Source organism: Malania oleifera, chromosome 2 (genome assembly GCF_029873635.1).
Source record: "Malania oleifera isolate guangnan ecotype guangnan chromosome 2, ASM2987363v1, whole genome shotgun sequence".
NCBI classification, from domain to species: Eukaryota; Viridiplantae; Streptophyta; class Magnoliopsida; order Santalales; family Ximeniaceae; genus Malania; species Malania oleifera.
Genome location: NC_080418.1, coordinates 70,638,294 through 70,652,395, shown reverse-complemented (window position 1 = coordinate 70,652,395; position 14,102 = coordinate 70,638,294).

Genomic DNA, 14,102 nt, shown 5'->3' with positions numbered 1-14,102 from the left:
TCTCTCTCTAAGATTCTTCGCCGTTCGACATCCGTTTCTAAAAACGGAAGTTCCTGCACGGATCAGAGGAGGAAGTTCTACAACTTTAGTGGATCAGATTGTTGTTTTGAGGATTTTCAGGTTTTCCCAAAAATCAAGGTAAGGATCTGATTTCAATCTCGATTGAATATTTGGATAGTAGTTGAAATTATAGTAAGGTTATGTTCTGTGATTTATAGGTTTTGAGGATCCCGGGTTGTCGGTTTGGATCGGTTTCGTACATAGTTTCATGTCAAGTTTAAGGTAAGGGGAATTTGATTACAACAACATTTTTTTTTTGGAAAACTAAACCGCTAAAAAGTTAGGTTATGCTTATATATATGATTTAACTGTTTATTTGCTAAATTCTACCGAGTAGAAATGTCGATTTTACGATTTTACAGTTTTTGGTAAAAATAAGGATTTTGGCATATGATCTCCAAATTAAAAAAAAAATCACTTATTTGCATTTATATTGTAATAGGAGATGCTTGAATCATTTACTTTTCCATTTAAATGATGTTTACTGGATTTTTATTATTTAGCAGATTTTTGGACTAAACTCGTGTGATATATATTGAAATGGAAATGTATGAATTTTCTATACTATGTATATAGATTATGGGAACGGAGTTCTAACTTGTTATATTGAAAAGGTGGAAAATAGAGGCTGGTAATACACTGAGCTGTATATGTGAACAGGGTAAACCGAGAGGATATGTGTCGGATTATACCCGATGTGATGATCTGAATTTGTGAAAATACTGGAATTGCACAGGTTACTATATTTTGTTATAAATTGTATACATGATACTAGAACCATAGCTTGCTACCAAAAGAAGTTGAAAAAAACTTCAATGAAGAAGTTGAAAAAAACTTCAGTGATGAGGTTGAAAAATACTCTAAACTATTATAAGCCCGGTTCCGATGCTGGTAGTATAGTGCAACCATACATGAGGGATCAGTGTGGGAACTTAAGATAGTCAACCTGCGAGGAGTTAGTAAGCTACTAGTAAAAATAAACGAGGGGGCGGTCAGACTATAAAATATGCCCGGCTTTGTCCGTACGAACAGGACACTATCAGAGGTACCAGTAAACAACCCGTGCCACGGGGGTAAACAAGCAAATTGTCATACCAAGCTGGAAGTTGTTCTAATATTCATATGCATGATTTAAATACTTGAATGTTCAGAAAAATCCTATATGTTACAGTATTATAAAGAAATGTTCCATATGTATGAATTTTTATAAAAATATGCATATATACAGTCACACACTGTTGTAACACCTTCTTCCTTACTGAGAAGTATCTCACCCTATTATACAATCTTTCTTTTCAGGTCCATCAGTACGTCGGTCCTAGTAGCTAAAGGGACTGGGGAGATTGTTTTTGGTTTAGCTTACGTAAGCATTCAATTCATGTATTAAACTTAGATGAAGTTCCTTTTTGGAGGGTTGTAATAACATGTTATATTCTATGTCTGGATTTATGTACTTGAGGATGTAATAGTAAGCTCTGGCATAAGTCTAGTAGAAATCCCAATTAATGTTTATGTTTTTCCGCGACATTTACATTGTAATTAGGCATGGTTTATACACGTATATCCCTGTTTAGGGCGGGCTGTCTATGTATCTTGAATAGGTATAGGTATTTTATATTTAGGTTAACGGTGTTGGTCCATATAAAGGGTCAGGTCATTACAATACAAATCAAAATACATACATCATTATTTGCTTTTTCTCTAACTGGCTCAACTCTGAACTCCACAAAATAAATATGGATATCTCTGGCGCATCTGATCCTCTAATTCCCAGGAAGCCTCCTCAATGGCATGATTGTGCTATAAAACTTTTACCAGTGGAATCTTCTTCGTATGTAGCTCCTATTCCTTCTAGTCTAAAATCTGCACTAACACCTCTTCATATGTCAAGGTATCACCTAGTTCTAGTGCTTCATAGTTGATCACATGGGAGGGGTCTGGGACGTATTTCCTTAGACTAGAAACATGAAATACGTCATGGATCCTAGATAAAACCTGTGGTAATGCCAACCTATAGGCAACTAGACTCACTCGTTCAAGAATCTCGAATGGTCCAATATACCTAAGACTCAGCTTACCCTTCCTTCTGAACCTCATAATTCCCTTCAAAGGTGTCACTTTTAGAAATACGTGATCTTCTGTGTCAAACTCCAACTCTCATCGGTAAGTATCTACATAACTCTTCTGTCAGCTCTGTACTGTACTGATCCTATCTCTGATGAATCTAACTTTATCCTAAGTCTGATGTATCAGCTCTGATCCCAAAATCTGTCTCTCCTCAATCTCATCCCCGTATAATGGGGGATCAGCACCTCCTGCCATATAATGCCTCATACGGTGTCATTCCAATGCTAGCCTGGTAGCTGTTGTTATACGCAAACTTGACCAGTGGCTAATACAACATCCAACAACCTTTAAAGTCCAGCACACATGCTCACAACATATCCTCCAGAATCTATATCGTACTCTTCATCTGCCCATCCATCTGAGGATGAAAAGCTATGCTAAATGACAACTGAGAACCCATGGCCCCTTTCAAAATCCTCCAAAAATGAGATGTGAACCGTGTGTCTCTGTCTGAAACTATGGACACTGGGATGCCATGGAGTCTAACTATCTCCTAGATATATAACTCAGCCAATCTATCCATGGAGTAGTTAACTCTGATCGACAAAAAGTGGGCAGTCTTCGTCAGTCAATCCATAACTACCCAAATAGCGTCCTATCCATGCAACATTGGCAGTAATCCTGTAATGAAATCCATCGCTATATGCTCCCACTTCCACTCAGGAATGTGAAGTGGCTACAATGATCATGCCGGTCTCTGATGCTCAGTTTCCACCTGCTGGCATATCAAACACTAATCCACATACTAGGCTATCTCCCCCTTCATGTTGCTCCACCAGAAAGACTCTCGAAGATCCCTACACATTTTAATGCTACTTGGATATACAGTATACAAGTACTGATGTACTTCCTCCAAAATAACCCTCTTAATCTTAGGGTCAGCAAGAACGCACAATGTGGTATGGAACCTCAAGGCTCCATCATCTAAGATACTAAACTTTATCTTCTGACTATCTTGTACCTTCTCCATAAGCTCTACTAATTCTGCATCTTTCATCTGAGCTGCTTTAATTATCTCCTGTAGTGTTAGCTGCAAAATCAAGTTTGCAATAAATGCCTGGTGATTGCCTTTTACCAGCTCCACACCGAGCCTTTCTAGATCCATCTGGATCGGATGTTGAATCTCCACTGCAGATATAGATGGATCCATTGATTTCTGACTCAAAGCATCAGTGACCACATTAGCCTTTCTTGGGTGGTAGCCGATAGTGCAGTTGTAATCCTTTATCAGCTCCAGCCATCTCCTCTACCTTATATTTAACTCTTTTTACGTGAAAAAGTATTTTAAACTCTTATAGTCAGTTAAAATCTCACACCTACCCCCATAAAGATAGTGTCTCCAAATCTTCAATGCGTACACCACAACTACTAACTCCAAATCATGGGTAGGTTAGTTCTTCTCATATTCTTTTAGCCATCGTGAGGCATAGGTTATCACTCTCCCCCACTACATCAACACACATCTGAGCCCTTTATGGGACGTATCATTATAAATTATGAAACCCTCTTCTCCTGAAGGAATCGTCAATACAGGTGCAGTGATGAATCACTGCTTCAACTCCTGGAAACTCTGTTCAAAATTATTAGACCACTCAAACTTCATGCCTTTCTTGGTCAATCTAGTAGTGGGCCTGATAGTTTAGAGAAGCATTCAACAAACTTGTGGCAGTTTCCAGCCAATCCCAGGAAACTCCTAATCTCTAGGGCATTCTTCGATCGTACCCAGTCTACTACCACCTTAATCTTACTCAGATCAACAGAAATACCACCCCGGGATATAACGTGTCCAAGGAAGGTAACCTGCTCCAGCCAAAACTTGCACTTCTTGATCTTTGCATACAACTTCCTTTCTCTCAGCACATGAAGCACTATCCTTAGATATTCCTCATGCTCCTCTAGGATCTTCGAATACACCAGTATATCATCAATAAATACTACCACAAACTGGTCCAAATACTAGTAGAGGACCTTGTTCATCAAATCCATAAACACTGCAGGAACATTTGTCAAACCAAATGGCATAACCAAAAATTCATAGTGGTCATACCATGTTCTAAATGCCATCTTTGGAACATATTCCACCCTGACTTTCACCTGATGTTACCCAGAGCATAAGTCTATCTTTGAGAATATCTGTGTCCCTTGTAACTAATCAAACAAATCATCGTTATGAGGGAGCGGGTATTTATTCTTGATAGTCACTTTATTTAACTCCCTGTAGTCGATGCACATCCTCATCGACCCATCCTTCTTCCTCACAAATAAAACCAGCGCTCCCCAGGGTGATACACTAGGTCGAATAAACTTTTTATCTAATAGTTCCTACAACTATTCTTTTAATTCTTTCAGCTCTGCCGATGCCATTCGGTACAACGCCTTCGAAATCGGTGTTATCCCCAAAACCAGATCAATAACAAACTCTACCTCAAGATCAGGAGGTAGTCTTGGTAAATCCTTAGGGAACACATCAGGAAAATTCCTCACTACTGGGATATCCTCTTTCCTCAACTCTCCTTTTGATACCACCTTTACATAGGCTAAATATCCCTAATAACCTTCTAATTGCAATCTACACTTCTGAATAGTGGATAACGACTATGGTGGGATACGCACACATGACCCCACAAATCTGTACTCGTGTTCCTCTAGAGGTCTGAACACTACATCTTTCTGATGGCAGTCAATGTTGGCATAGTGGGCAGCTAGCCAGTCCATCCCTAAGATCACCTCAAACTCATGCATCTCTAAAAGCACCAGATTGGCTGACAAAGACCTCCCCTGAATACCTACTAGACAATCCCTGAGTACCTTTATGCATATCCCTACAGTCCCAGTCGGCATAACGACAAACAAGCTAATTTCTAACTGTTGAGGTTAAAACCCACACAACTTAACTTATTCCCAAAGCGATAAAAGAAGGAGTCGCCCTGGAATCAAACAGAACGGTAACTTTAAATGACAGTATTGAAACAGTACCTGTCACCACATCTCCTACCACCTCAGCATCTTCCGGCGTCAGTGCATAAACTCGCGCCAAAGCAGTTTTCCTCTATTATTCGCTTTGGGGTGTTTGATGGCTTCCTTTATATGGTCAAGGAGCAACTGCTATCGCAAACGATGCTTGGCAGTTTCTCACTCTATGTCCAGGCTGATGGCACCAATAACAGACAACCTCCCTCACTTGGCACTCCCGGGTGTCTCCTAAAGCATATAGGGCAAGAAGGGGGCATATGTCTGCCCTATACTACTCGTTCTCCTCCTCCCTATCATCATCCCCCTCTACTATCCTGCCTCCTCCAAGGACCTCAACTGAACTCTGCTAGGAAATCGGGAGGCACGGGCCTCTTTCCCTGGCTTTGTGTTGCAGCGCCTCTCTGTAGGCCACTCTCAATCACTGCAACTCTGTCTACTATCTTTGAGAAGGTCTGAGCCCGAAAGCCTACCACCTACTCATACAGGTTCTGCCTTAGGCCCTCCTTAAACTTCCTCGGCTTCCTCTCCTCATCTAGCACTAGATACAGGGCGAATCGAGACAGCTCAATGAATCTCGCTACATATTGTTGCACCGTTAAAGGCCCCTGTGTCAAATGTAGAAACTCTGATTCCTTTGCACTCTTGACAGTAGCGGGAAAGTACCGCTCGAATAAAATCTCCCTAAAGCAGCTCCACGTCATCACCACAGGGTTAGGCCTCTGCTCCTCTAATAATCTCACCAACCTCCACTAGCGCTTTGCTTCCCCAGTCAATTTAAATGTGACAAATAACACCCTCTACTCGTATGTACATGAGAGGATTGCCAGTATGTCCTTTATGTCCCGGACCAAGTTCTCTGCTACTAGTGGATCGGCTCCTTCAGCAAATGATGGGGGTCGCATACGCATGAACTGCTTGATCGTGCAGCTCTGCTCCTATGAGATCCTAGCCATCTCAGCCACCTGCTGGGTGATACTACGTAATACTACATTAGGGTCTTCGCCACCCATATTGGAAGGTCCTGCTCCATCACCTCCCACACTCGTGTTACTATTCCCCGGATCCATCCTACAAAGGAAACAACTAGTCACAGCATACAATTACTATCACACAACCAATACATTGTTATAACTCATAAATTACTCTTCTATGACCCTTTGTCTCCACATCCTCAATCCCTATTTAAGATTCAGTCCTACCACTCAGAAACAAGACACAACAATAGTATCCATGATTTTCCTAAAATTGTCACCCAAGGAAAAGCACAGAAACAACCCCAGTACCCCTATCTCTGTTAGGACCGAAGGAGCTCATGGGTGGACTTGATACACATGGGTGAACACCAACTTGACCCAAAATCTTAAGCCTATTGGGTATTGGGCCCAACCATGTATCTAAGCACCCAGTATCCACTCAATTTTTCCATTGTGGGACAAACTCACAAGTAGAATTCTCAACAATCTCCCCCTCACTTGTGAGTTCCAACTGCTCCCCCTTGAATATAAACTGTCTCCCTTATGGGAGTAACCCCAATTCCTCAACTGTTGCTCAAGTGGGCCTTACCACTGGCGCCTTACGTGCCTCGAATTGCATTCTACATGCCTCCAAATCAATCCTACCTCTCACATCTTGACCCTATTTGGATCCATCCCCAGGCTAGATGATCCTTATTGGCCTCGGCCACACACTTAGCCCTCCAACTGTTAGCACGTCAGGAGAATTAGCTTCACCTATTGACTTTTCACAATGTCGCACACCTAGAGTTACGAACCTTCGGCTCTGATGTGATGACCTAAAAATATATATATATATGATTAAAGTACAATAATAATAAAATAATAAAAATAGTCATTAAGTTAATATCAATACAGAAGTGTTTTTCTGTAGGATCCTTGATTCCATGTTTGATGCCTAAGAAAGACCTTGTCTTAGCGAGTGCTCAGAGACCATTGCGGCTCAGTCACTCCCTGGAGGTCGGCCTGGTCAAAATGGAATTTCATAGGATAAACAGGATAGATACTGTTTGTATACGTAAATAAGTATATATACATAAAATAGTGTTTTGACAGACATAATTTGTAGAAATACATAATAAGATGATAATAATATAGGTATCATATGTGGGGCCCACAAGACTATGTGGGGTCCATATGAGTCCCGGAGCCACAAGACACTGTTTATATACGTAAATGAGTACATAAAACAATGTTTTAACTCATATAATTTGAAGAAATATATGATAAAATAATAATAATATAGGTATCCTATGCGGGGCCCACAAGACTGTGTGGGGCCCACATGAGTCCCGAAACCGTATGAAGGTTTTCACAAGTCTCAAAACTATGCAGGATGCATAAAATCGTATAAGAGTTATTGGAATTACGTACGATCCATTTGGGTCTCGAAATTGTGTGGGGCCCACAAGACTACATGGGGCCCACAAGACCATGTGGGGCCCACATGAGTTTTTAAAATTTAAATTTAATTCTTGTTCAAAAATAAAATAAAATAAAATAAATACTAAATATAGTTTAAAATTAATAACAATGATAATAATAATGATTAAGAAAAATAATAAAATAATAAAATAATTAGTTAGGTAATGGATTAATTAATAAGGTAAGTAATTAATTAAAAATTTATTTAGTGAGAATGGTGGCAAGCACTCCCAAATGGCCTCCACTCAAGTTTAAAATTAATAACAATGATAATAATAATGATAATAATGATTAAGAAAAATAATAAAATAATAAAATAATTAGTTAGGTAATGGATTAATTAATTAGGAAAGTAATTAATTAAAAATTTATTTAGTGGGAATGGTGGCAAGCACTCCTAAATAGCCTCCACTCAACCCATACCTTGCCCATCCCTTACCCATTCTTTAATTTTTAAAATTATAATTTCACCCATCTCCCCACACTTTTATAAATTCTATTTCTTCCCCAAAATTTTCCTATAAATAGGGAGCTCTCAACCTTCATTTTTCACAACAATTTTCCAAGGAAGAGAAGGATTAGTGAGTGAAAGAATCTGTGGTGGAGAGAGAATTTTTGAATAAATTCTTAATCACCCACTTTTTCCGATCTCATTTCTTAAAGATAATTATTGTGTTCGTAGCACACGGTAAAAGAAGAAGGTAAGTAAATTTTGATTATGTTAGTTTCTTTTTTATTTAAAATTCATACCCGAATTTATTTTGTAAGTAAATTTTGATTATGTTAGTTTCTTTTTATTTTAAATTCATACCCGAGTTTATTATGTACGTAAATTTTAATTATGTTACTTAGTTCCACAAAATTTTCATGAGTTTATTTTTACGCATATTTAATTATACTAGTTATATCTTTAATATACTTGCATCTATTTTTGGGTTAAGAAATGTTCCAATCCCCTCGGGTAAATTTTCAGCATTTCTTTCTATTCAAAAATAAAATTATATATATTTTTAACACAAAAATTGTGTGGCATGAGTTTATTTTTACGTTACATTTTTTTATGTAAATATGAGTAAAGATGAGATTTTCACGATATTATATTAAATTGCATAAATTATAATAAGATGATTTTAAAACCCCTTATGGCAAACGAAAGTTCGAAGTTACAGATGCTCGGTACCGCAGCTTAAAGTTTATACGGATCAGAGTGCACCCACACTGTTTACAGAGTGGTTATTTATGTTAGTGGATTTCTCCTGAGTGCATACCTGGTTTAAGTCCAGGACTTAATAAGGAAAATCTCACTTAAAGTTTACGTACGTTGATTTAGTTTGGTCGGCCAGCTAGCTAAGTCCAGTCTTCGGACCACACAACCCAGTCATGGGGGTAAACATGACTTACGGCAAACAGACCTAAGGGTGGTTTTTACAATATATGTTTATACATATTTAATTACGTGTACAAAGTTACTGATGATTTGAAGGAAAAGTGTAAGTTTACGTGAAAAGGATCATTTTGGTACTTAAATGACGATCTAAGGAAAACGTATAAGGAAAAGTATATGTATGTTTATCATTAAATATTTTTACAGTTTTAAAGTTAAAAGTTTTAATTTAGCAGTTATAATATATGATTGTAAAAATTTACTGTTGAAATTGATGACAAAAGTTTTATGCAGAAATTTTTAAATTTATGTTTATTCTAAAAGCAGTCTTGAAGTTATAGTATTAAATATTATTTTACGAAATTCTTTAAAAGCTCATTTTGGCCACACACTAATAATAATCTTATTTACTTACTGAGCGTCGTCTCACCCCAATCATATTTTATTTCAGATAACTCTGAAGGATATGTCGGAAATCAGGCTTAGCAAGCATGCGGGTGGGGATTAGAAAAATAAAGATTAATTAGAAATATAGTATGATTTCAGATATTTACGTTTGTGTAATTTTCTTCTTTTGAAATAAGTGATTGTAACATGAATAATTAGCGCTCTGGTTTAATAAGAATCGAGTTTATTTGCTTCCGCTGTAAATCAGTAGTAAAGAGTTAATATCCCAGGCCCCTCGGGGTCGGGGTGTTACATCTGATACCACTTGTTAGGACCCTGTGAGCAATAAACAAGCACCAGAAAATTGAGGGACACCATAAATTTACGTGGTTCGGTCTAGATTGACCTACATCCATGGAGCACACCACAATCCACTAAACAACCGGGAAAGAATACAATCTCTCAGGCCTCTCTTCTCTCTTCCTCACTCCTCTACACTCTTTCCTTCCTCTATGTGTATAACCTCTCAACAACTTCTCTATTTATAGATAGCGAGAGTAAATCACAACAAATAAAATTGAGGAATTACATTCATCTACAATTAATATCCGCAGATTACGGTTACGCGGACGTGTCTCCAGCTTGCAGATCACAGCTCACGCGTCTCCTGACTCCAGCTACACAACAATCTCTAGGGCACAAGATGGAATCCTAAATTCTCATCTCATCCTCCACAATAAATGACTCACATTTCAATCTACCCATCTCCTATTTTCCTCAAAATCCATTTCTATACTCTAGTATTGTATTCCGCTGTTTACCAAAGTCTGCAGAACCTAGCAACCTAGGCTTTGATACCAAACTGTGATGCCCCGATTTTTTATTCCATTTTTTTAAAATCATCAATAATAATTAAATCATACACATCAAACATCACATCGACCACGTCAACAACTCTGATAGCACTCATATGACTCGACCCACATTAGTTACTGGGTAAATAGGCATATTTTTTGTATTAGCCTAACAGCGGAAGACATAATGTACATACCATTCAGAATACAATATCCAGAGTTTCAACATACATATACACACATTTATATCATATCGAAAAACAATACAACCCTAGCTGAATTACACCTCCCTAGTCTAAACTCACCATGTATATTAGGGTATCCGCTCCACTCTATCTCGGAGCTCTATCCCCTAGTTTGTCTCTATTCCTTGAAAAGTTTGAATAATTCGGGTGAGACACATCTCAGTAAGACGAAATAAATTATTTACAGTGTGTGGTAATATAAGTTCAGTTATAAAACATTTTACTTTTCAAATCATCAATTAATCTAAGAAAAATACACTATTACACACACACACACACACACAGATATATATATATATATATATATATATGCTCATAATCATATAGATATAAAACACAAGCTTTTATAAGCTTTTAATTCCATTTTCAATCTCATTCACATGCAATCCATGTTTATCAGCGAAGTTCCTAAGAATAGGGAAGTCTATCTGCTCATACAAGTAGCTTTCTTCCGCCCTAATACATTATGCAGTCTAATATGGTTACATCTGATACCTATCAGGGCACTCACCTTACTCAGTAAGCCCTCAAGCGGAAAGTTTTACTTCACTTAATTATTTAGATTATTAAACTCACACTCTTTTGTTTCCCATTTTAATCATTCTTTCCTTTTACATTTCCATTTCACAATCCAGCCCATGAGTGTCCGTGATACCCAGTACCAACATTGCGTCTATAACTCATGGATGCCCTGAGGATTTTTCTCCACATCATGCTTCCCCTCATGAATAGGATTGTGCGGCTTGAAGGCTGGATTTAACAACGGTTGGCCTACCCGGTTAGATCAAAATGGAAATCCATCCATGGGTCTATAGTACAACTAGCCGACCAATAGCCCTGATCTGGACTCAGGGGGCACAACAACTTTACTAAATGGCTCAATCGACTACCTATACCATATTCTCCATGAGACCGTGTGGCTACACTAACACCTCACTAGCAACGGTACCGTGCTTAATATCACAACCCATCATTAGGGTTTCCATATCCATTCATCAGGGTTATCATTACCACATACCCGCAATCATTATGCGATATGGGCATTTCATCAATCACATTTCAATGATCCCATTGCAGTTTCGCACTTCGCAATGTTCACATTTCCCCATTACTCACAATCGGTATTCTTATTTCAAGCATCACATTTCAATTTCGATATTGCATTATTCACGTTGCAATATTCTCATTTTCTCATTCTCAACTCAACATTTATTTTGCCATATTCACATTTCAGTATACTAATTTCAATATTCATATTTCAAATGTTCATATTTCAATTTGCACATTTTAATATTTATATTGCAGAATTTTTACATTGCAATATTCCCATTTCCCTTTTCGTAATTTCATATTCACCATTTAGTATTCACATTTCCATGTTCTCATATCAATGCTCATTTCATTCACATACTAACATATATCATAATTCAAGTGTTTCAATATTTCTCAAAATACCCATATTAGTAATTCACACATTCTCATTTTCATAGATATCGTTTCTATTCACATATAAATACCACATTTCATCATTTTCCACTAACATATCAATAATTCTCATTTAAATACTTTCTCAGAAATTATCCATCATTATATTTCACATTTTCAATATACATCATATGCCACACAACTTTTGTCTAATACTCTTAATATACTAATTTTTTAGGTAGCTCATCATATTCCATTTTTACAAAATAATTCATTCAGCATTCTCCAAAACAATTGCTATAATGTATTCCCCTTACCTAGTTTCCTGAACTATGCCTACAGGGATCTCAAAATTTACCCGCTATGTTCACCTAATCCCTTAATTCAATAACCCTAGGTCAATCCCAGAACGCACAATATTTTAACATTTCTAAATCTATAATAATTAAATAACAATTAATCCCTAAATAACCCCCTTATCCTAATTTTGGGGTTATGCCAACAACGATCCTATGAGAAATCCGCTCCACTAGACTTGTAGTAGAGAATAATCCCTAGATTCTTGTGGTGGTGTTTAATCGTCAATTAGGCTTAGGATTTAAGAAAAATTGAGGTAATAGTGAGAATTTACCTTACCCCATGGGATATTCCTACGTCGCTCCTACAACAAATCCGCTCTGGTAGAAATTTCAGTGGTAGAGAATGGAGTCTAGCAGTGTTTTCTGATTTTCGAACGGGCAAATATTAGCCAAGAAATTGAGGAGAGTGAGAGAGAGAATGAAGAGAGACGGAGATGAGAATGTGAGAGACCAAAGGGGGGAGCATTCTGCTTCTCTGCGGGAATTGATTTCCTAAAGCTTCAGGTTATCATTATATATATATATATATATATTATAATATATTAAATATTATTATATTATATTATTTAATTAATTAATCAATTAATATTTATTATTTATTATTATATTTTTTTTAGGATCACTATACCTAAATATTTTTGGGGTCATTACAGATGTTATGCTCAGTAGAGTGTGTAGGATATTTCTCTCAAAAATATATTTATGAAATAATGTGAGAGAATGATGATAATGATCTTTGATAAAGAAAAACGTGTTCAATAAGTGTTTTTCAAATATGCAAAACCCAAATAATATCTCCTAAAATATTTTTCAAAGTGAAGTGTATGAGATATTTGGGATTGTGCTTACAAAAATATTTATATAATAAACTCAGTGTAAGCCTTTGAATCTTGCAATAACTATGTAAAGACTCACAAGCTAAAAAGGGTTTTCCCAAATAAATATTTATCAAGGAAAATAGTATGGGAAATGCTTTAAAGAAATACTCTCAAAATAATTTTCAAAAATGAAGTATGTGTGAGAGTGAATGCTTAAAAATATGCCCAAAATAAAACTTCTTTCAACAATTCCTAAAGAACAAAGGATTCACAAGCAAGGGAGTGACAGAGAGATCAAAAGCTCTCTTAAAATGATTTTCAAAATGAGTATAAGAGAGTTTAAAAAATTTTGCACAAAAAATTTTGGGAGAAATTAAAATCTAAGCATTGGTTATAAAATTGAGTAATGAGGGGGTATTTATAAACTATAAGAAAATTTTGACCGTTAGGGACACGCTCGTCGTTTTGAAAAAAGATTAAGTGAAAAATTAATGACGATTAGCGCTTAAAAATAAGTCAATCCGAGAGATTTGGTCGATTGACATTGGTGTTGGTCGGCTGACCTCAAACAAAATTTAAATTTTCAACAAGGTTCAGCTAGCCGAGCAAGGGGCCGGTCGGCTGATTAGGGCAATTCTAAACCCTTTGTAGGTTCAATCGGATGGGCGTAGATTCAGTTTGCCGAGCCATAAAAGCCAGACAGTTGATGTAGAAATCTAAACCCGAAAAATAAAGAGGAAATAAGAAAAGAAGAAAAGGAATTTTTAAAAGGAGCAAACAGCAGGGCTCATCGACAAATCCACTGCTTTCGTTGACGAATGTCCTTCTGTAGTTCGTCGATGAAATTCAAGCGTCGTTGACAAAGAAATACCAAGAGGAATTTCAGGCATATGATTCATCGATGAACCCCTTGTTTTGTTGATGAATGTTCTTCTATAGCTCGTCGACGAAGATCAATTTTGTCGACGAATTGTGCCAAGTCAACGACTTATAAATAGATTTTTAGGTTGCTTCTTCATTAATAAATTTAAT